Genomic DNA, 25,601 nt, shown 5'->3' with positions numbered 1-25,601 from the left:
TAAAAAATAATATTTTTTTTTGGATAACCCAAATAAGAGATCCGTCTCACAAATATGACCCGTGAGACCGTCTCACACAAGTTTTTGCCCCGAAAGTTTGAAAAACGAGATTGGCTAGAATATGGAATGGATTTAGAATCTTTAATTAACTTAATTAATTAGATTAATTAAGTAAAATATGTGTTAGAAATAAAATAATGATTTTGATTATTATTATTTAACATATACTGCCCCCGAAACTTTGGCAAGAAACAATTGAATTTGGCGAAAATTTGTGTGAGACAGTCTCACGGGTCATATTTTTGAGACAGATTTATTATTCGGGTCATCCATGAAAAAATATTACTTTTTATGCTAAGAGTATTACTTTTTATTGTGAATATCGGTAGGGTTGACCCGTCTCACAGATTAAGATCCGTGAGACGGTCTCACATGAGACCCACTCATTTAATTTTCGGTTCTTCTTAATTTCCAAGTGATCTCTCGAAATCCCTTTTTTCTTTTGCAAAAAAAAAAAATTAGACTTTAGTCAATTTCTTTTTCGTGCTCTATTTGTAAGCAAAATATCTTTTAATTTTCTAATGCAAGTTAGAAGATAAACAAATATTCCAGTCCTGGACTGGATTAGTAGATCGAAGAAAGTTCGTAGAGAAATTCAACAATAGCTATATCCGTCAATATCGGAATAGTTGGAACAGAGTGAATTAATTCACTAAGGGTGTGCTTGGTTTGAATGATATGATAACTAAAGGATTAGTAATTAGAGTGATTAAAAATGAGAGATAATGATAAATAATATAGTGAGATAAAATATATGATGTTTGATATGATTTTAAAATTATGGATTAATTGTGTGTATTATTTTGAAATGACCAAAATATCCTGACTATGTGTATATAATTACCCAACCTAATATAATAAACAGAAAATAAATAATAATAATAATAAAAAATTGTTATTATTTATTAAAAATTTATCTAACCTAGATATAATTACCTTACGACTTGTCATTGTTATTATTTATTATTTTTTTATTATACAAATTTTGATATTAATATTAAAAATTCATTTTTTATACAATTATTATTCTCGTTATAATTAATGTTATATTCTTTAATCAATAATTTAGTTATAATTTCATCATTAATTATAATTATAATCAATCAGTACTTTTATTATTAATAATTTCTTATTGTTATTTTGAATAATATAATTTGAAAAATAATTTAAAATTAAATATTGAGTAGTAGTAAATCCGTTAGTTGGGTTTAAGATGATTTTTAAAATTGTACAATTATTTTTTATTGTATAAACTTTTATATTTTAATATTATTTTGAATTTTAAATTTAACTACAATTTTCCAATTTCTCTATTTGTTTTCGTATTGCATAATAAAACAAATGCTGAAAAGTCTTAGTTTAATATTATATTAATTTATAAATGATAAAATAGTAAAAATTCATATTATCATAGAAACTGTAAAAGTAATCACTTGGCAAAGAAGGGTTTAATTATCTCCATTTTTGTGTGTATAGTGCCGGCCACATGCGAGTCTTAAAGAAAATAAAAAAGCTAAAAATTGTACCAAACAAATGATTGTGACCGATTATTTATTAATCAATTTCTTATCATTCAAATCAAACACACCCTAAAGGTATATTACTAAACTTCCTTTGTATGTTTATTTTATTTAAACCATACGAGTGTCCAAATAATATTTTGAACGTCGAAATAAAATTTTATTTAAACTTTCGTTACGATTTGGACACTAGAAAACCGAGATCCAATACTCATATCAAATATGTTTACCTCATCTTCTGAAATTCTTAGTTTTTCTCAGTGTACATTCTAGGATGATGATTTAGATAAGGGCGATGAAGAATATGACAAGAATCCTAAATCACAGCAGAATGCAGCACCGGAATATTGTGTGGTATTTTTTAGTTTATATTTCCATGCTTTATGAATTAATATGGGGTAATTAGAATAGTTTGACTTCTCACTCTTTTTTTGGTTAGAAAATGGAAACTATGGACATGTTGGGATGAACAATAGTTTTGTTGTGGAAGCAGATTATGTTAGAGTAGGTGCTCGGAAATCCAATTTGTGGCTCGGGATTTATTGACTCTAAAGTAAAACATTCTTTATTTTAATAATATTTTACGATTATAACATTATACTTTATCTTTATACCCATGCAAGCTGCATATATAAATATCTTGAATATACAATAGGTACTATGAGGTTTGCTTCGCAACATAAGATCATGAAACTCATTATGAAGTGTATCGTATATTCTAAACAGGATAAATGGCACTCGAGCTTGAGAGTAGCATCTGTGATGTAAACGTCATGTTTCATTGGCAAGGGCGTGGAGATGTCCATTCACACAGATGGGTGATCATGTGATGATGCACTGAACAACCCTCCCTCGGACTATCCAAGCGGTTCCCACATATCGAGTGGAATAGTCCGCAGTTATGGTTGTACATCATTAGTCCTTTGACCCGGAACAATGTAGGGGCTATACGTACTAGCATGCACTTTTATCCATTTACCGACTCCATCGAGGGTCATCAGGTGGCGAGGCTGGGCGTAGTTTCGAAATACGTACGAGGTTATGCATTGTAGTCGCGGATTCACCGTTCGCCTACGGGTGAAGATATCCTATGCGATCTGATGAGTTAGCGATCTGACGAGTTAATAGTGCAAGGAGTCTCTGGCCAGAGCAAGAAATGTACTTTAGAGAAAAGTGCTTTCCTAGTTGCACATACCATGCCACTATTAGTACTCAAAGAAAAATCGCATCGTTATCGAATTCATATGCAACTCTCGATTTACCAATGGGTGCAGATTCGGTCGGAATATATGTGTTGAAGGGACCGTACTATACGCTAACCATGGATAAAGGTTCTTGTAGGCACTATCAGTGATACCTAGGGGATCATGGGGCGATGCTACTAGACGCTATTACCATGATCCGATGGGTGCAAACAGAAATGAGTTCTGACATTCTTGATCAATGTGTTGATGAAAAGAATGGGGATAACTAGGGTAAACCCAAATAAGAATAAATGTTATTCTGAATGACATGGATATGTGAACCCACGGCTAGCTGTATCCCTGAACAATTGAGGGTCACACAAATATCGGATTTTGTGTTCCAGTTGAGATAATCAAATTTCAAGGAGTTGGAATTTGGCAGCTATAGTTTTATGGAGATCAAACAAGAAGCTTCTAAAGGAGTTTATGAGCTTATTCCATAGGATAGAAGAAGTGGAAGTTAGCATGATTGCAAAATAAGGAAGGAGAGTGGAACTGCCTATTTTGTGAAGAAGTTCACTAAAACTGGCAGCTGCCATATATGGTAAGTTCTAAATTTGGTAAGTGAAAATTTTGATCTTCGAAATTTTCGATTTTCATTATATGAATAAGATTTGTATCCTTGGTACATCGGCGCTTTCGGATCTTCGATCGGGGTTATAATGAGTTCGTAATCATTTTTTTGTGAATTTGGAATTTACTAATTAAATGATTGTGCTAGTACTGGTGACTACTAACTAATATGCACAAATTCCCATAAATATTCTAGAGGACTCTAGAATTAAATTAACCAAGGAGTTAGTTTATAAATTAAATAACTGTTATTTAATTTAATATACATATACATTGTGGGGACCCGAACGCTAATCATGTTCTTAATCGTTATTGGGACTAAATCAATTATAATAATCAGGGTTTAAATTTTTTTTTTAAAATGCGGAAGGTAATGGAATCAAACTCCTATACATATCAGTATAAAAGTATAAATATGGTAAAATATACAAACATACATACTCAGGTTCAACAACTACTATCAAGTGTTTAAACCCTAGCTCTAGTCCAAGTCCGGTATCACCACTCTAATCTCAGTCCGTCTTCATCTCTGTGACCCTGTACCTGTCCCACCTGTTGTCATGCACACATACAAACAAGACAACAGCCGGATAACTCCGGTGAGATATAAATATCCTAGTATAAACAATGTATTAAATGCAATCATATAAAACATATATAAAAGCATAAACAAACATCGAAGCAAGTATCTAATCTGACTACATGAATCAATGACTCGTGATCTAATCTTATCTTATCTCAAATCTAGGGATCCCAATATAATTTAGACTTTGGTATTCTGTATCGAGTATCTGAGATAGAAGTCGATCTACATCTAAAGCTCTTCGATACACCGTAAGTTTAGAGTCTTATCGGTTCTGAGAAAGACTCGGCGGCTCTGCCCTAGCTAGGCTGATCTGCCCTAGACTCGGACTCTGGCCGTGTTCTAAGTCAATAGATTAACATATCAATCTAATTAACATATCAATCTGATAATCTGCAAATATCAATGCAATAAAATAAAGTATGTGATTTAGGGAAACTCAAGTCAAACCTAACTCGAGTTGTGCAATCCCGAATCAACATTTATTTATACCTTTCTTGTTGTCTCGCTGATACAATCAAAGTCTCGACTCAAAGTCTGTCACTGTTCAATCTGGCAATGACAATACCAATATATTCTTTATCAATATTCTAATCAAATCACAACATCTCTGTTTTATCAAATTCTAACAGTACAACAGTACAATCCTGCGATACCGGCGATACCAAACCAGTATATACCAGTTCTAATAATTTATAATCAATCCCTGTACAAATCTGATATCACATCTCAGTCAATTTCATTCTGAAAATCATAACAATTTCATATTCAGTCCGTTTCTTAATCTGACTTCGATTCTACGCTGTCTAACATGTCAAGAACAACATATATGACGTGTACTCAATTCTAACAACATCATAATTTCAAAACATGTTAAAACGTAGTAAAACTTACGTCCAGTTGTAGTCTACGTTGTTAGGAACTCGGTGCCGAAGTCGGATCTAAAATCTAACGGACGGATTGAAATATAAAGGCGTAAGGATTTTCACGGAGATTTCTCGTTCCTTCTCTTTCTTCCTTATTCTGAATTCTGAGGAATAATTTTTATATATATATATATCCACTTTGCATGTCCAAGCTACGTGTTTACTTTTCGTGACTTTCGGTCGGCGCTCGAGCGGTAATAATGTACCGCTCGAGCGCGGCCCTCTCGGCTCGAGCACTACAGATTTGCTTCTTTGGCGCTCGGGCGGTAATAATCTACCGCCCGGGCGCCAACTCCTCTGCCCGCGACGTATTTTTTCATGGACACTGGCGCTCGGGCGGTTAAAAACTACCGCTCGGGCGCCAGACTTTCTGTCCTCATGTTATGTAATTCATATACTTGGCCCGATTGGTCTCGTAATAGCCCTTTAATAATCACATTAAATTAGTATTCCATACTCATCTCGATTAAAACTCTATAATCGTATTTTAACATGATATAAAATCTTGGGCATTACATTTCTCCCCTCCTAAGATACGATTTCGTCCCCGAAATCACAAGCATTTCATTCGTATCAACAAGGAGTATATATACAAAACTGTATAAGAATTTTACATCATCGAAACAACTCTGGGAATTCTTGTCTCATATCTGATTCAGTTTCCCAAGTTGCTTCTTCTACACCATGACGAGTCCATTGCACTTTCACAAGTGGAATCATCTTCGTTCTGAGCTGTTTTTCTTTACGATCAATGATCTGAATCGGTTTTTCAACATAGCTTAGTGATTCATCAAGCTCGGCCTCGTCTGGTTGTATAGCATGTGAAGCATCAGGAAGGTATTTCCTTAATAACGATACATGAAAAACATCATGTATTCCGGATAATGAAGGCGGTAAGGCGAGTCGATAGGCACGATCTCCTATCTTCTCGAGAATCTCATAAGGCCCAATATATCGTGGAGACAGTTTCCCTTTCTTGCCAAATCTGACAACTCCTCTGAAAGGTGAAATCTTTAAGAAAACTCGGTCTCCTGCCTCAAATATCACCGGTCTACGTCGAACATTGGCATATTTGGCCTGTCTGTCTTGTGCTGCCTTCATTTTCTTTCGAATTAGCTTCACTTTTTCTGTCATATCTCTGATCATATCTGGTCCAATCTCAGGTACTTCAGAGATATCATCCCAATAGAGAGGGGATCTACACTTCTTTCCGTACAACGCTTCAAATGGTGCCATCTCAATACTCGTCTGATAGCTGTTGTTGTACGAAAATTCACAAAGAGGCAATGCATCTTGCCAATTAGTGCTAAAATCTAGCACTACTGCTCTCAGCATATCCTCCAGTGTCTGGATAGTCCGTTCTGACTGTCCGTCGGTCTGTGGATGATATGCGGTACTCAGATGTAACTTCGTACCGAGAGCCTGCTGCAAACTCTGCCAGAAGTGCGAAGTAAATCGAGGATCACGATCTGATAAAATCGACTTCGGCACTCCATGCAATCTGACCACTTCTCTGACATAGATCTCTGCCATCTGGTCAAATCTGTACGTCATCTTGTACGGAATAAAACATGCGGATTTGGTCAATCTGTCAATCACGACCCAAATCGCATCACAACCTCGGGAGGAACGCGGCAACTGCGTCACAAAGTCCATGGAAATATGATCCCATTTCCATTCAGGAATGGACAAACTCTGTAATAATCCTCCTGGTTTCTTTCTTTCTGCTTTCACCTGTTGGCAATTCAGACATTTAGAAACAAATTCAGCAATGTCAGTCTTCATTTGTTTCCACCAGAACTGTCTTTTCAAATCATTATACATCTTTCTGCCACCAGGATGAATACTAAATCGACTGTTGTGCGCTTCTGACAATATCTGTCGTCTCAACTCTGAAATATTCGGCACAACTAGACGATTATTCACATACAAAACGTTATCACGTACCTGATACTCTGATCGATGTCCTGCTCTAACCATCGATACTGATTTCTGTACATTCTGATCACTTCGCTGAGCTGCCTTAATTCTCATAATCAGCTCTGGTTCTACTTGCACCGTATAGAGTCTCAACGGTCTATAATCCGTTTCAAATTCTAATCAGTCTTCGATCAAATTTGAAACACCCATCGTAGATAGGGATAAAGAACATACCTTTTGACTTAGTGCATCAGCTGCTGCGTTAGACTTTCCTGGATAGTATTTGATTTCACAATCAAAATCTTTAAGCAAATCAAGCCATCTTCGTTGCCTCATATTCAATTCAGATTGTGAAAACAGATATTTCAAACTCTTATGATCAGAATATATCTCAAACTTTTCACCGTAAAGGTAATGTCGCCATATCTTTAATGCAAAGACAATGGCTGCCAATTCTAGATCATGAATTGGATAACGAGTCTCATGTGGTTTAAGCTGTCTTGAGGCATTGGCAATAACATGCCCTCGTTGCATCAGCACACATCCCAACCCTCTGTGAGAAGCGTCGCAATAAACCACAAAATCACCAGTACCGGAGGGAATAGTCAACACCGGTGCACTGGTCAACCTCTTCTTCAACTCCAGAAACCCGGTCTCACATTATTCAGACCAAACAAATGGAGCATTCTTCTGAGTCAGCTGAGTAATTGGTTTAGCTATACTCGAGAAATCTTTTATGAAACATCCCGCTAAACCCATGAAACTGCGAATTTCGGGTACTGACGTCGGTCTTGGCCAAGAAATCACGGCTTCCACTTTATTGGGATCAACTGATATACCATCTCCTGATATAATATGACCCAGAAATACTACCTGTCTTAGCCAAAACTCACATTTCGACAGTTTAGCATATAACTTCTCAGCCCTTAGAATTCGCAACACAGTTCTTAAATGCTCAGCATGCTCACTCATATTCTTTGAATAAATCAAAATATCATCGATGAAAATAATCACAAAATCATCGAGATATTTCTGAAAGATACGGTTCATCAATCCCATGAATACAGCTGGAGCATTCGTCAGACCAAACGGCATGACAATAAATTCATAGTGTCCATACCTGGTTCTGAATGCTGTCTTTGAGATATCAGAATCTCTGACTCTCAGCTGATGATATCCCGATCTCAAATCGATCTTGGAATATACTGAAGAACCCTGCAACTGATCGAATAAATCATCTATACGAGGCAAATGATATTTATTCTTTACCGTTGCCTTGTTCGGTTGCCGATAGTCGATGCAGAGTCTCATCGAACCATCTTTCTTCCTTACAAACAATACTGGAGCACCCCAAGGAGACACACTCGGTCTGATGTACCCCTTGGCCAGTAAATCTTCCAGCTGATCCTTCAATTCTTTCAGTTCAACTGGTGCCATTCTGTACGGAGCTCTTGAAATCGGTACTGTACCTGGCATCAGTTCAATGCTGAAGTCTATCTCTCTAACTGGAGGTAACCCCGGGATCTCATCTGGGAAGACGTCAGCAAACTCACGTACCACTGGCAGATCTGCCAATGCTGGACTCGACTTCAGTAAATCTACTGAATATACAAGGAATCCTTCTGCTCCTTTCTGTAACAATCGAGTCATAGATAATACGGATACTAAAGGAATTCTCGATCTAGAACCCTTACCGTAAAATTTCCACTCTTCAGCCATATCTGGTCTGAATCTCACTATCATGTGGAAACAATAAACTATCGCTCTGTACTTGGTTAGCATATCAACACCGATAATACGATCAAAATCTGACAACCCAAGTACGATGCAATCTAACTCAATCTCATGCCCTTCATACTGTAGTACACAATGGTTAACCGAATTCACGGATATCAAACCCATCCCCAACGGAGAAGAGATAGACACTACAGTAGCTAACGACTCTACAGGCAATGCATGACTCAATGCAAATCGTTCAGAAATAAATGTGTGTGAAGCACCGGTATCAACTAATACGTAAGCAGGATAACCACATAAAGAACAGTTACCTGCCACAACGTCATCTGGTGCTTCCTGGGCCTGCTCCTCTGTCAAAGCGAAGACTCTGGCCTGCTGTCTCGGAGGCTGACCAACTGTCTGGCTTCCTCCTGGCCTCTGCTGTGACTGAGCCGGCGCTGGCTGAAATGTATGAACAGCAGCTGATCGTCTCTCAGTCTGTGTTGCTGATCCCGCTGACTCGGCCCCCTGTGATCTTTGGGAACCTCTCTGGGGACACACTTTAGCAAAGTGTCCCGGCTGTTTACAGAAATTGCAACTACCAGTCACTCCCTGGCATTGCACAGTAGCATGTCTTCCTCCGCAAGTCTTGCAATAAACTCCAATGTAACTCTGGCTCAGTCTGGAACCACCGGAGCTGGAAGAACTACTGCCAGATTTCTTGAATTGCTTTCCCCTGGCTTTCAAAAATTCTTTCTTTCCTCCACTACTGCTGCCACTCTCAAATCTGGGAGGTGGTTGCTGTGGTCTCGGTGCTGGAGGCACAAATGAATCTCCTTTCTGTCTCATCAGACCGGCTTCTGCTCCCTTGGCTCTGTTCAGGGCATCAGTAAAATTATCTGGTCGCCATGTGTTCACCAATGTGAAAATATCGGGGTTCAGGCCATTGATGAACTGGTCAGCAGTAGCTTCTTCGCTGTCAGCCACATGTGGAGCAAATTTCAGCAAGGAGGAGAACTTGGACACGTATTCTTCTATGTTCATCGGTCCTTGCTTTAGATTGGCAAACTCCGCCCCCTTATCCTTCCGGTACGACACTGGAAAGAATCGTTGATAAAATTCAGTTCTAAATATATTCCAGGTAATATTCGTACCTCTATGCTCCATGGCTCTCTTTCTCGTAATCCACCAGTCCTTGGCAACATCGTGCAACTGGTGTCCAATTAATTTCACACTCTTCTCATCTGTATACTCCAAGGATTCGAACAACATCTCTATATCATCGAGCCAACTCTCGCACTCCACAGCATTCTCTGTGCCTTTCAAGGTTGGCGGATGAAATGACTGAAATCATTTCAGTAACGTTTCCATTGGAGTCGGTGTGACATCCATTGGAGTATTTGATGTACTTCCCTGTTCTGGTACTCGTCTCGGAGGCATATCTAATAATCAAATAGATTAGTAACAGATATAACAATTCTGTTTCAATCCTCCTCTGATCATCTTACTGCTGATCTAGAATCAGTACTGATCCAATCTCAATAAAACATATAACTATATCAAATCAGATAAGCAAGTAACATGTAATAAAGCAGTAAGACATGCTAGCATTCAAAAGCAGGAAAGAAAACCTCAATCTACCCCGCTCACTAGCCTCTTCTATCTCAATCTAAAGGATCTATCGCTCTGAGACCACCTGTTGTGGGGACCCGAACGCTAATCATGTTCTTAATCGTTATTGGGACTAAATCAATTATAATAATCAGGGTCTAAATTTTTTTTTTTAAAATGCGGAAGGTAATGGAATCAAACTCCTATACATATCAGTATAAAAGTATAAATCTGGTAAAATATACAAACATACATACTCAGGTTTAACAACTACTATCAAGTGTTTAAACCCTAGCTCTAGTCCAAGTCCGGTATCACCACTCTAATCTCAGTCCGTCTGCATCTCTGTGACCCTGTACCTGTCCCACCTGTTGTCATGCACACATACAAACAAGACAACAGCCGGATAACTCTGGTGAGATATAAATATCCCAGTATAAACAATGTATTAAATGCAATCATATAAAACATATATAAAAGCATAAACAAACATCGAAGCATGTATCTAATCTGACTACATGAATCAATGACTCGTGATCTAATCTTATCTTATCTCAAATCTAGGGATCCCAATCTAATTTAGACTTTGGTATTCTGTATCGAGTATCTGAGATAGAAGTCGATCTACATCTAAAGCTCTTCGATACACCGTAAGTCTAGAGTCTTATCGGTTCTGAGAAAGACTCGGTGGTTCTGTCCTAGCTAGGCTGATCTGCCCTAGACTCGGACTCTGACCCTGTTCTAAGTCAATAGATTAACATATCAATCTAATTAACATATCAATCTGATAATCTGCAAATATCAATGCAATAAAATAAAGTATGTGATTTAGGGAAACTCAAGTCAAACCTAACTCGAGTTGTGCAATCCCGAATCAACATTTATTTATACCTTTCTTGTTGTCTCGCTGATACAATCAAAGTCTCGACTCAAAGTCTGTCACTGTTCAATCTGGCAATGACAATACCAATATATTCTTTATCAATATTCTAATCAAATCACAACATCTCTGTTTTATCAAATTCTGACAGTACAACAGTACAATCCTGCGATACCGGCGATACCAAACCAGTATATACCAGTTCTAATAATTTATAATCAATCCCTGTACAAATCTGATATCACATCTCAGTCAATTTCATTCTGAAAATCATAACAATTCCATATTCAGTCCGTTTCTTAATCTGACTTCGATTCTACGCTGTCTAACATGTCAAGAACAACATATATGACGTGTACTCAATTCTAACAGCATCATAATTTCAAAACATGTTAAAACGTAGTAAAACTTACGTCCAGTTGTAGTCTACGTTGCTAGGAACTCGGTGCCGAAGTCGGATCTAAAATCTAACGGACGGATTGAAATATAAAGGCGTAAGGATTTTCACGGAGATTTCTCGTTCCTTCTCTTTCTTCCTTATTCTGAATTCTGAGGAATAATTATATATATATATATATATATATATATATATATATCCACTTTGCATGTCCAAGCTACGTGTTTACTTTTCGTGACTTTCGGTCGGCGCTCGAGCGGTAATAATGTACCGCTCGAGCGCGGCCCTCTCGGCTCGAGCACTACAGATTTGCTTCTTTGGCGCTCGGGCGGTAATAATCTACCGCCCGGGCGCCAACTCCTCTGCCCGCGACGTATTTTTTCATGGACACTGGCGCTCGGGCGGTTAAAAACTACCGCTCGGGCGCCAGACTTTCTGTCCTCATGTTATGTAATTCATATACTTGGCCCGATTGGTCTCGTAATAGCCCTTTAATAATCACATTAAATTAGTATTCCATACTCATCTCGATTAAAACTCTATAATCGTATTTTAACATGATATAAAATCTTGGGCATTACATACATGTAGATATTTTATATGGTGATATAAAATATGTGTATATAATATTATTATATCATGTATTATTAAAGGTTAATAAATATATTATATATTAAATATATGAGAGTTTAAATATAATGAAATTATTAGAGTGATGGACTCCTAATTAGATTAGGAGTCTCATTCTATAAATACAACATTAGGGCTCTTTAATTGATGATGAAATTTTGCACAAAACAAACAAAATTCTCCCTTCCATGATGAGAAAACCCACGGCCATGATGAGTCAAAGAAAATCAAGTCATGCAATTAATTATGGATTAACGATTTGATTAACTTGGATAATGATTGATTATGAATGAATTTATTTCTCCAATTTGAAAAGAACTCTCGGCCATCTCAAGACTTTGTGAAGAAATAATTTCGGTCCTTTGGTTTCTTCCACGCCGCGCCACACCGACTCCGAATTTTGGAAATTTGGAGGCTACTGTCTCAATGTACAAATCGTTTGTGATTTCTAGTGCAATCCAAACGAGGATCAAAGTTTCTGATCGTGGACCTAATTAGGCGATCAAAGGAGAAGAGTCGTTCGCAGAGAATTACAAAAAGTGCTATATCCTTTTAAACATCGGAATTCTTTGGAGTCAAGCATTAAGAACACAAAAGTATGATCCTAAACGCCCTATGAATGTTTCTAAACACACGACGCCCAAGAACAAAATTTTTAAACTTCCGCTGTGTCTTAGGTGCGAGAATACGATGTCCCAACAGTGGTATCAGAGCCAGGTTATTCTCAATCGTGTTTTTTAATTAAATTGTGTTGAGTTTATTATTTCTAACCGCGTACTAATTTTTATGAAAAACGCCCCTAAAAATTATTTTTGAAAAATAAATTTTTTTTAAAAAAAATTCTGGTCTGCCCGGAACTGTTCCGAGCAGACGCGCGCGCGCCCGACCTGCGGACGACAGCCGTGCGGTGCGCGCGCCAGGTGCCGCACGCTGCCGCATGGCCTGCGCACTTGTGCGCCCGATCAGATCGGGCAGCGGGCGGGCGACGCGGGCGGGTACCCGAGAACGTCTCGGGCACCACGCTGGGTCGTGGGTTTGAATTGTTCGGGCCAGGGGAGATTTTATGATTTTTTAAAAATTTGGGTTAAATTGATATTTTGTGAAAATACGGACGATTTTACCCCTAAATAATTTTTATAAAATCAATTTCTTATAAAATAAATAATTAAAATATGATTTTAATTATTTATGGTAAAAGATGTTTTACAAGAAATTTAATTATTTGAAATTAAATAAAAGTGTTTATTTAATTTAATAATTATGGTGGTTAATGATAATTTACTAGATACATGAATTATTGATAATATGTGATATTATGAAATTTATATAATATATGATATTATATTTTAAAAGGATGATCGAGAGCCATGACCAGTGTGCTAGGTGTATGTTAGGATTTTTTACGTGTTGTATTTTTGATTATTTATAATTAAAAGTGGACCTGATTTATGATCCGTTCCCACTCCCTAAATTTGTATTCCAATATGCCATGGATATTTTATGTAAATATTAAAATTAGTGGGAGATCAAGATTTGAAGACGGTGGGCCCAATCCTCAGAAGGAGTTTTGAAGGTCGAAGACGTGTAAAATATTAGAAGCTTATGTAATATTGCATTTGCAACCCTGCATTTACCTAGGATATGGACATGGACCCGTATGTGGCTCGTACAGATCAATTAGCTCTCGGTTATCGATCATCCTTTATTATTATGATGTATGTGATATGTAATGCCCAAATTCAGTACACGTATAACCATGCATTTATTTAATTATTAAAGCATTTATTTAAGTTTAAATTGAGTTTTAGCCATGCATGATTTATTTAAATGCATTGTTTTAAATTAATTATGTTTATGTGATGCACGCAAAAATGTTTTCGAGTTTCATGTTTCAGGCGATTATTCGAAGCGAGATCGAGGAAAAGACCGGTGACGATTTTTGGTATTTTAAAATGTGGTATTTTAATTTTTTAGTCAAGAATAGAGCGTTTTAAATAATTTATTAAGTTGTTAGTGTTTTAAAGCCTAATTTAATTATTAGGTGAATTTTAGAATTTTAAAACTTTTAAAGTCTAGCACTTGTACCTCTTTATTTTTAATTAGAGATTGTGTTAACGTTAAGGGAGAGTTATTATTTTAAATTAGTTGCTAATTATTTATTAAGCAAATTTTACTCTCCCTAATTTACTAAAACACACGCACACACACACTTTTACACACACCTGTACACGACTAAACACACAAACTCACTTCACATTCAGATTTTTATTATTTTTGAGAGAGAAAACCTAGGTTTCTTCATCTAGCAAGCAGCCGCCCCTCTCCTTCGGACTTTCCAGCAAATTTTCTTTAATTTCGTTGCGAGATTTTAGCGCCACTTTCGTCCCGGATCAATCCTCACGTCATCTTCGCTTCAGTATCGTCGTCACGGTATTTTTGAATATCAAAAGGCACGTATAATCTTTCTTTCGCTGCATCGATCATGTCATATTATGTGTTGCTTTGTTTTATGCGTAAAAATATATGTGCGACATTCGTCGTTTGAGCGAAAAATGGTTTGGATCAGTTTTGAAATAATTTTAGATCTGAAAACTCATTTTTGCTGTAATTTTTAAAACTACGATTTTTCGGTCATGATTCTGAGAAAACTTTCAACATGAAAATTGTAGAACTTTTCGATACCTTTGATTTGACAGTAAATCCGAAATATTTGGATAAACATTGAGTGAGTTATGGCGTTTTTCGTTGGACTGCTTAAATTATAGTTTTTCAGAAAATTATGTATCGATGCGTTCCTGATGTTTAATTGTTGCAGGCTTCGTTGGGGATCGACGGGTGAATGTTGTTGTGTCTAGGTATGTTTAGCATGTTGTTTGGATGTATACTGAGGTGTCGTTTCACGTCGTTAGGCTCTTGGGAGAACGAGTAGCCGTGTGAACCATTTTCTGTCGAAAGTTTGTTTAAGGATTATTGAGTTATTTGGGATATGTGGTTGTTTTAGGGGCAGTCGTATAGGCTCGAGTCATTGATGTAGTATCCTAAGATGGTCTCGTGGTGTCGACTAATTATCTGTACAATCGAGTATAGGCTTCTAAACAAAACCTGTTCAGAATTTTCGGATGTTGGCTTGTTCCGCAGGTACACGGACCCACAGACGGACCCTGGCACGGGGTCTATGCCTTTGCTTCCTCCTTAGTGTCATTTTTGCGCACGGACACATACCCCCCTCACGGACCAGAGCTCGGGGTCCATGCCTTTGAATTCTTTAATGTGTCAAATTTGCGCAAACACACGGACCCCTACACGGACCTAGACACGGGGTCCGTGCCTTCCTTTTTCCTGCACGACACATTTTAGCACACGGACCTGGACCCCTACCCGGACCTAAGCACGGGGTCTGTGTCCTTCATATTTTGGGGAGAATTTTATAGCATGTTTGGGTTTGATGTCATGGTTTAGTGCAATGATTTACAAGGTCGAGTCATGGGAATTTAAGAACGTCCTAAGGGAGGGAATGAATTCGTAAGTAAGCATGATTACCCACGTCTAAGTTACGCAAGTTAAGCATGTAAATTCCTGATTAGTATGTGCAGCGACGACCCCGATCGAAGTCCAACGAATCCCTCAACGCCAAGTAAGTATGTTCAACGTGCAAGATAATCTTTTAAATTTTTGAGATATGCTAAATGTCTGGTGACCAATTTATGAATGAGTTCAGGAAGTCGGTGAACGTGGCCTCGGACCTCGGACCTCTCCACTCCGTTAAATCATGAACGGGTTTAGATCGTGATTGGAAAGCGTTAAATCATGAACGTGGACCAATCAGCCCGTTAAATTATGAACGGGGATCTCATGTATGTGGCAGTAGATACGTCCCTGTCAGCCCAGTACTGTGGTTTAGTCTGATCAGGCGATTATGTTATGGGTCACTTGCTTCGAAACATTCTCTACGCAAAATGATGAAGTTCATGTATGTTCAAGTATGTAAAAGTATGCAAGCATGTTATGAAAAGTTTTCACGTTATGGCACGTCTATGTTATGTATGTATGTTCAAGTTTATGGCAAGTTCAAGTTTCAAGTATGTAAGTTCTATTTTTAAGCTGTATGTGGTTTTATCATGTATAATTCGTTATTCCCAGTTTATACGTGTTGAGTCTTTAGACTCACTAGACTTGATCGATGCTGGTGAGGACGTTTATGAAGAGACAGGAGGTGTGGACCAAGGAGCAGGCTTGGACTGAGCGGGAGGCTAAACCCGAGGACCGCCATGTTTTAAGTCTTTTTGAAAATGTTCAAACACTTTTGTCAAACTTTATTTTAGATCTTTCGTTGCGACAAGTTGAGACGTACAATTATTTTATCGAATTTTGAACGTTCATGTTCATTTAAGAAAATTTTTAATTTTTCCGCAAATCCTGAATAGTAAAAGTACGGTTCGTTACAGTTGGTATCAGAGCGGTATTCTTGTAAAGGGTTATACCTACTGCCAGTCGCAAGAAGCTCACGGAGTCACACCTCAGGTCTGTAAGTTTTAAGGTTTCAAATTTATGTTATATAGTAAGCATTAAGTTCTGGTTTCAGCATGTGAATATTTTAAAGTTGTAGTATGTGCATCTTATGTCATTGATATCATGTTCATGCATATGGGTTTACGTGTGTTGGGTAAAATTGTTGCGTGTTTTCTTGATTGCTCACAAGCACATGACGTCAAGTTATAGTAAAATATATTATTTAGTACAAGTGTCGATCCCACGAGGAGTGTGTATATAAACGTATATTAATGCTTGTGATTAAAATAGTCTTGACTTTATTTAGAAAAATCAATTTAAGGATTTGATTTTATGGATGACTAAATTGAAAATGGATTTAAAAATAAATAAATATAGATATATATAACACCAAATTTTAGCAAATAATTTTAGCAAATAACAATGAGATAAAAGATCTAGAGGTCTGATTTCACGCAACTATCCACCATGTGTAATTCTTTTTAGCTTTGTTATAAAAGTCCTTTTTATTCATTAGAAAAAATCCTATTATCATCTACTCTCTCTTCAAAGTAATAAGTAGATATTTGTTATTAAAAAATGAATTGTGACATTCCCATCAACAATTTACAATTAAATAACACAACAATCACTAGATTCTCTATAGGCTTCGATATCATTATAGGCCTTCCGAACACTATAAATACCATTGATGTATTTGATCTTTTTCTTGTTTATAATTTCCTCTTCCGAGTGATAAATTGTAAACATATAAATCATTCAAAATATGGCCAATAAATTGAAAGCATTAAGATTAGAACAATACAAATGAACAATATGAAGAACTTAAATAACTTAATTTATAACTTCTAACACATGGTTTCTAGTTTTGTTCCATCATTCCTCTAGAATTAAAACTTAGTTCATAATAACACAATCAAAACAACAAAACATGGTTTTAAAATAAGACATAACAAATGAAAAACAAAGGAAAGAAGAACTTAGAATAAGAGTTTGAAGAGCTGATTCCGTTCCCGGAGTTGTACAAAAGATTTCTTCCAAACTTGATGAATTTGATATTCAATCTAGTAGTAGCCTCCTTCCTTCTTTCCTTGGCTCCCCAATACCCTAGATAGTAGCAAAAAAATGTCTTAATATAGTCCAGACAAGATAGAAGTCGTAGCACACAAAATTCTCAAACTTCCACGCGCAGCACACAAAGTTACAGAATTTCCGGATTCTGCTTTTCGAAGACCGCGGGTGCGGTGAAGAAGAGACCGCGGGTGCGGTCCTCTTTCTGGTGGATGAGCGCAGGTGCACTGCCTATTTCAGTGCGGGTGCACTAGCTTATCGCGGGTGCGGTACATGAATAAGCACGGGTGCGCTGCAAGCTACTGTATTTTTTTTATCTTTTTGCACTTTCCAATTCAACACTTTTAATACTTCACACTCTTATTCTATAATTTCAAACTATAACAACAAAAACAACAACAAATCAAATAAACAGCTCAAGAATCACATAATTCTAAGTTAAAAACAAGTAATAAAAGTGAAATAAATTACACTTATCAAACTCCCCCAAACATAGGATTTTACTAGTCCCGAGCAAAATAAAAACACACAAACAAACAAGTCATGAATTTTTTTTAAAAAACATGGCCTCAAGATAATTTAACTAAATTTTCATGCAATCACAAGTTAAATCAATTGGTCTTTTCCGGTAAATATTGGGTTCAAAGCAATATTCATTCAAGAAAGGAATACCCAATAAATATTTGATGCATTGAGGTGTGTGTACAATTGATCAAGATTCGTACTCAATGGAAGTGTTTATCGATTGTCCATAGGCTAAATCCTCTCAATCCCTCTCCACTAGTATATTGGACAACTATGACTAGGTTAATAGGATTTTCAATGGTTGTAATGTTAGGCCTTGGTTTATAGCTACAAATGAAGATTAGGAATTCAAATAAGGGAGTAAATTGAATTTTTATCTCTTTTGCATACTCCAATTTTTCTTTTATCTCCATTTTTTATTCATTTCATCTGTTTTCTTCTCCAACTTCTTCAATCAAACATCATTCATCATTTTTCATTTCTTTTCTTTTGTAGGAGAATATCACTTTCTTTAATCTTTTGAATTCTTACTCCCATGAGAAGGTAGAAAATAATTGTATAAGATATTCAAAGGGTTGGTAAATGTGGGCTACTTGAAAGGATATCGAATGGGGGTCTTTTACACATATTAACGTGTGCCATTCGAATTCATATAAGCTACAAACAGGTGACAAATGATAAAAATTTTATTTGGTAGCTTGAAAGGCTCAATCGATCCAAAAAATCACCTAAATCATTCCTAAATCATAGTTTGTCCGTATTTCGCCTCGAGTGTTGTTTGGATAGTTCTAGACAAAATCTCAATTCACCAACACCAAGTAGAATCTAATCTTCGTGAAAAAAATAATATCTCAATGCACCAACCAAATACATATATAATCAAAAAGAAAAGTTCTTGGCTTCAAAGAAATTTCAAGAACACAATTTTTTTTCTCATATAGGCTCAAGAGGGCATCAAATGAATCTTTATGAACAATATAAATAGGCCCAAATAAAATCAAAGATTGCCTCAATCATATATGTGTTTACAAAAATTTATTTCAATGTCAAATGAAAATCACAAAGTTGTATAGAAATTATAAGTCCCAAAATTACCAAATCTCATGATTGTTCTCTAAATTTTTCAAATTGATTGATGAACATGAATGAAATGCGTTATCTTTCTTCTCAACACACAAATTTTTTCATCATTGACCATTTCAAATAAAAAATTTCATGACTAAGACACTACAAACACACAAGCAAACTCAAAAGTAAATAAAAATACTCAAATAAAACTAACACTACAAACACACAAAATAAAATAAATGACATATCTCCCCCAAAATTAAATATGTACATCGTCCTCGATGTAAATGATCATGAAACTTATAGGAATACACATACCTCGGACAATGACTGTCAGTGGTCATTGTCATCCTCATTGTCTGGTCCTTCTTATGGTGGGTGATACTCAGGCGGATTATATGCGGGTGTTCATTGCGGAGGTTGTGGAAATGGATTACCAGATGTGGAAGCTGATGGAAATTGTTGAGCCAAGATAGACATGAAATCCATCATATAATCCATGAATGTATCGGTCCGATACCGAAACGCGTCCATGTCTTGGCGTTGTTGGCGCATCTCCTCTTCCAAATAAGTTAATCTTTCTCGTATATTTCTTCGTTGTTGTTGTGTTCGTTGTTGTTGGGCCTGAGCATGGTCACGTCTTTCAGCAGCTCTTCGATTGAATTCTCTTTGAGGCTTCACTTTTCACTCGCCAATTCCGAGAGTTCCAGAGCGTTTTAGTCGTTTCTGATGGGTTTCTAGTCTTTTCCCGAGGTTCGGGCACTAGCGGGGAGCTACTGGTTTTGTAGCGGAGCTGTGCTCTAGTTGGGGGCTAGCGGCATCAGTGGGCTGACTACGGACGCAGGTATAGTTCTGGGTTCCCTTTGAGATTTGGGAGTATCTATTAGTCTAGTTAAGGCTTTTAGATGTGGTTTAGTGATATGGTATCACTTGGATTGTAGGCTTGATTCTAGGGCTGATTGCTAGGATCTACTGGTTTGAGGTACGAAAGTACTATCCGAGATAGCAGGATTGAGTATGCTTTACTATGTGTTGCATGTTTATATGTTGCATTATTATCTGTCATAATGATGCATGGTTTATTATGCGGCATTTGCATAATCATGTTGAGCCTGATTATCTTTGAGATAGCCTGTTGAGAGGGTGCTCAGCCCTCGTTTGTTGTGGATGGTTTACGTGTATCTTGTTGATCAGATGTCAGTGACCTATGTGGTTGAATTACCATAATGGCATTTTTTGGTTTCAACAATTCTTCGTTTGCTGCCCAAGTTACGCCCGCATAATGGCATAAGTCTGTGATAAGAGAAGGGTGGAGGTGTCCACTAGGAGAGTTACCTTTTGCATAATCCAACATTGAGTTCTGAAGCAATTGACCTAAATCAATCGTCTTTCCAGTTAAGATTCAAAAAGTCAAGATTGCCCTCTCCTTGATGACGGTAGTATTATGGTCTGTAGGCTTAATCCTAGCCGAAATGAATGAATACCAATCTCTGGCAACATTTGTCAAATCAGATTTGGCTAGGCTTAAGTGCACATCGTCTCTCATCCTCCATTCCGCTCCCTCGATGCAAATAGTTTGAAGAATCTCATTATAATCAACTTCCTCGTTCCGGTATTGTTCATATTCATCATGCATCATTGGAGGTATACCATACATTGTGTTGATGGTATGCGCATCAAAGCTACCATCTTTCCTCGCACCAAAACCTTCAAGTGATCATGCTTAACCTTAAGGTTAGCATAAAATTCTCTTATCAAGGAAATAACCGATCCGGTGGTGGCTTGCCAAACTCCTCCTAATGCCTAGCAGTAAGCATGAATCCGATTTCAGTTCGTGGGAAGCTCAAGTCAAAGCCCCTCTCTTTCACAATGTTCTTGTTTAGAATTTTAGCATAATTCTCCTCCGCTTTCTCATCCCAAAACTTGTGTGCATCATAATTTGAAGATGAGGATGCACCCTTTGATTGTTTCTTTCTTGGAGGTATTTTGTCGAACACTTTCAACTCAACAAATTCTCCTTCAATCCAATTCACTAAACTTGATGATTTTTTAATCCTCCAAACTACAAGAACTACAAATCAAAAATATACACACTAATCCAATCAACTCCAATCAACAATGTCAAGAATATACTCCACTAAATTTGATATATCTTTCAAAACGAATGGCACCGATAATTTCTGAATTTCAAAGCCAATATAGTATGGATTTGCTCACCTTGAGTGTTGAATTGGCTCTTGGAAGAACAAAATCGAAGCTCCAATTAATCCTAGGTTGAAAAATTCCGAGCCCCCTTTTCACACCATAGGTTTTGTGTTGAATTTGTGCAATAAGATGGAAATCGGATGGAATTATTGAAGTTAAGTAGGTGCGTAGTGGAAAATTTGTGTTTGGAAGAACAAAATTTGAGTGTGGAGTTTGTTTTAAGAGTAGGTATTTCGAAATGTATGAGAAAATTATGAGAAAGGTTCTTCGGTTATGTCAAATTTCTGCCCGTTTCTGCCTTTAAATTCATCGACCGTGGGTGCGGTAAGGATTCTGGAAAATTTTTATTTTCGATCTTCAGTGACCGCGGGTGAGGTGCTTAGCTTATCGCGGGTGCTGTGTAGCTACTGGAATTTTTTTATTTTCGACTTTCATGGAACGCGGGTGCAGTATAAAACGTAGCGCATGTGTGGTAATGTTTCTCGAAATATATCGCGGGTGCACTACAAAATGCCCGCGGGTGCGCTTGGCCTACTGGAAATATTCAGTATTTTGAATCCACAACAACTGCGGGTGCGGTGTAAATTTTACCGTGGGTGCGGTAAGGCTATTGGAATTTTAGTTTTTCTTTCATCAACTACTGCAGGTGCGGTGTTTTTCCAGCGCGGGTGCACTATCAGAAATGGTTTTCTCCTCAAATTTTAATCATTAAAAACACAATTGAGTTCATAAGATTTTTGGGAAGATAAAAGAAAACATTATATCGAAAATACACATCCTAAAATAAGAATACAAGAATAAAAAAAGCAAAACCGAAAACAAAATGCAATAGAGAAACAAAAATTTGGGTTGCCTCCGAATAAGCGCTTGGTTTAACGTCTTCAGCCCGACTACCACCAGTTTACATCAAGTCGATCCGCCTAAAGGAATGTTGTCAATATGCCTTACTTCAGTCCCATAATAATGCTTGATCCGTTAACCATTTACTTTAAATGTTCTTCCGTCATTGCACTTTAGCTTTATGGCTCCATATGGTTGGACTGATTCTATTGTAAATGGCCCCGACCATCTTGAATTTAGCTTACCGGGAAACAGTTTGAGGCGTGAATTGAACAACAGTCCTTGTTGTCCGAGCTCGAAATTTCTCTGCAAGATATGGTTGTCATGCCACTTCTTAGTCTTCTCCTTGTAGATTTTTGCGTTCTCATAAGCTTCATTTCTGAACTCCTCCATCTCATTCAATTTGCAATAGTCGCTGCTCACCAGATGCTTCCATGTCAAAGTTAAGCTTTTTCACGGCCCAAAAAGCTCTGTGTTCCAATTCCAGTGGTAAGTGACAAGCCTTACCAAAGACCAACCTATAGGGTGACATCCCAATAGGTGTCTTGTATGCAGTTCTGTACGCCCATAAAGCATCATCCAACTTCAGTGCCCAATCCTTACGGTTTGTCTTCACCGTTTTCTCCAATATCTGCTTAATCTCCCGCTTGGATACTTCAGCTTGTCCATTTGCTTGTGGGTGGTATGCCAGGGTCACCGTTTGCTTTACATCATATTTAGCCAAAAGTGAGTTAAATATTTTATTACAAAAATGTGTACCTTCATCACTAATTATGGCTCTTGGTGTCCCAAATCTTGTGAATATTTTCCTGTGAACAAACTTAGCAACCACTCGAGCATCATTAGTATTGGTGGCAATTTCTTCCACCCATTTTGACACGTAATCCACAACAAACAAAATATAAGATTGACCAAAAGAATATGGGAATGGTCCCATGAAGTCAATACCCCAAACATAAAAAAGTTCCACTTCCAAAATATTGGTCAATGGGAACTCATGGCGTCTAGAAATATTTCCAACCCTTTGGCATCTATCACATGACTTTGCTAAGGTATAACTATCTTTGAACAAAGTAGGCCAATAAAAACCAGACTGTAATACCTTTGCTGCTGTTCTTGATGCTCCAAAATGTCCACCATATTGCGAAGAGTGGCATTGTTCAAGAATAACTTTCTCTTCTTCCTCCGCTACACATCTTCTAATCATCTGATCAACATATCTCTTGAAGACATAATGATCATCCCATAGGTAAAACTTTGCATCGTGAAAGAATTTCTTCTTTTGATGATAAGTCAAATCTGGAGGAAGAGCACCACAAGACAAGAAATTAGCTATATCAGCAAACCAAGGGAGTATAGAATTTACCTCAAACAACTGTTCATCTGGAAATGATTCTTTGATGATTCCTTCCTCTTTTTTCTCTTCAAGTTCGAGCCGTGACGAGTGGTCGGCTACTTGATTTTCACACCCCTTCCTATCCTTAATTTCAAAATCAAACTCTTGGAGCAATAAAATCCACATTATCAAGCGTGGTTTTGCATCCTTCTTGGCAAAATTGTATCGAATAGCTGCATGGTCAGTGAAAACAATTACCTTTGTGCCGACCAAGTAGGGTCTAAACTTGTCAAATGCAAATACTATTGCAAGCATCTCCTTTTCAGTAGTTGTGTAGTTTTGTTGTGCAGCATTCATGGTTCGACTTGCATAGTAGATTGCTCTAAAAAATTTATCACGTCTTTGGCCCAACACGACACCTATTGCATAATCACTAGCATCGCATATCAATTCGAAGGGCTCCTTCCAATCTGGTACTATCATGATTGGTGCTGTCACCAATGCCTTTCTTGATCTTCTCAAATGCCTGCAGACAATCATCATCAAAAATAAAAGTTGAGTCTTTTTCAAGAAAATTACACAAAGGTTTAGAAATCTTAGAAAAATCTTTGATAAATCTATGATAAAACCCATCGTGTTCTATGAAACTCCTTATCCATTTGATGTTCTTCGGTGGTGGAAGTTTTTCAATTGCAACCACTTTGGCTCTGTCTACCTCTAATCCCTTAGAAGACACTTTATGTCCAAGAACAATACTCTCTTGGACCATAAAATGACATTTTTCCCAATTAAGAACTAAGTTCTTTTCTTGACATCTCTGAAAAACAAGGGAAATGTTATGTAAACAGTGATCAAATGAAGAGCCAAATACCGAGAAATCATCCATAAAAACTTCCATGAAGTCTTCCACCATGTCTGCAAATATGGCCATCATACACCTCTGAAAAGTAGCAGGTGCATTACATAACCCAAAAGGCATCCTCCTAAAAGCAAATGTGCCATAGGCGCACGTGAAAGTTGTCTTCTCTTGAGCCTCTGGTGCTATAGAAATCTGGTTATAACCTGAATAACTATCTAAAAAACAGTAGTGACAATAACCAGCAAGTCTATCAAGCATTTGATCAATAAAAGGTAATGGAAAATTATCTTTCCGTGTGGCGTTGTTCAACTTCCTATAATCAATACATACTCGCCATCCAGTTACAGTATGAGTAGATATTAGTTCATCATTTTCATTCTTTACCACAGTCATTCCACCCTTTTTAGGCCCTACTTGCACAGGGGACACCCAACTGCTGTCAGAAATAGCATATATAACTCCAGCATTTAACAATTTCAACACTTCCTTTTTCACTACCTCTTTCATAGCTGGATTTAACCTTCTCTGATGATCTACATAAGGAGCGTATGACTCCTCTATTAAAATCCTATGCATGCATATGGTGGGACTAATCCCCTTAATATAAAAAATCGGCCACCCAAATGCAGTTTTAAATTTCCTCAACACTCTCAACAATTTCTCTTTTTCATCTAAAGTAAGAAAGGAAGAGATAATTACCGGATATGCGACTTCTCACCCAAGAAAGCATAGCAAAGATGACTTGGCAATTCCTTCAAAACAAGGGATGAATGTATAATCTCTGAACACTTTTCTTCTTCCAACTTCTCCTTTGCGGCTTCCTTCACCTTTGGCAACTCCTCAAGAGCCAAAAGTTGCTCTCTCAATTCCCAATCATCATCATCAACTCTACTGACATTACTGGAAAGGCATATTTCTAATGGATCTTCTGTTGTATGACCTATACCAATCTCAGCAACACAAGAGTCAATTATATCAATGCTTTTATAAGTACTTACCTCGTCGTTAATTTTAATAGCCTTATAGATGTTAAATATCACAGCTTCCCCACCAACTCTCAAGGTGAGTTCTCCTTTGTGTACATCTATCAATGCTTTCCCAATGGCTAAGAAGGGTCGCCCAAAAATC

The 25,601-nt window shown here is 37.2% G+C and overlaps 1 pseudogene; it reads left to right on the top strand.

Moving 5' to 3' along the window:
* Window positions 1-25,601, top strand: part of LOC140805498 (phosphoinositide phospholipase C 2-like) — a 109,708-nt pseudogene that overhangs the window by 22,223 nt on the left and 61,884 nt on the right.

The sequence above is a fragment of the Primulina eburnea genome, chromosome 11, assembly GCF_022965805.1.
Source record: "Primulina eburnea isolate SZY01 chromosome 11, ASM2296580v1, whole genome shotgun sequence".
Lineage (NCBI taxonomy): Eukaryota > Viridiplantae > Streptophyta > Magnoliopsida > Lamiales > Gesneriaceae > Primulina > Primulina eburnea.
The sequence above is the reverse complement of the archived record's forward strand: the minus strand, read 5'-3'. Positions and strand labels throughout refer to the sequence as shown.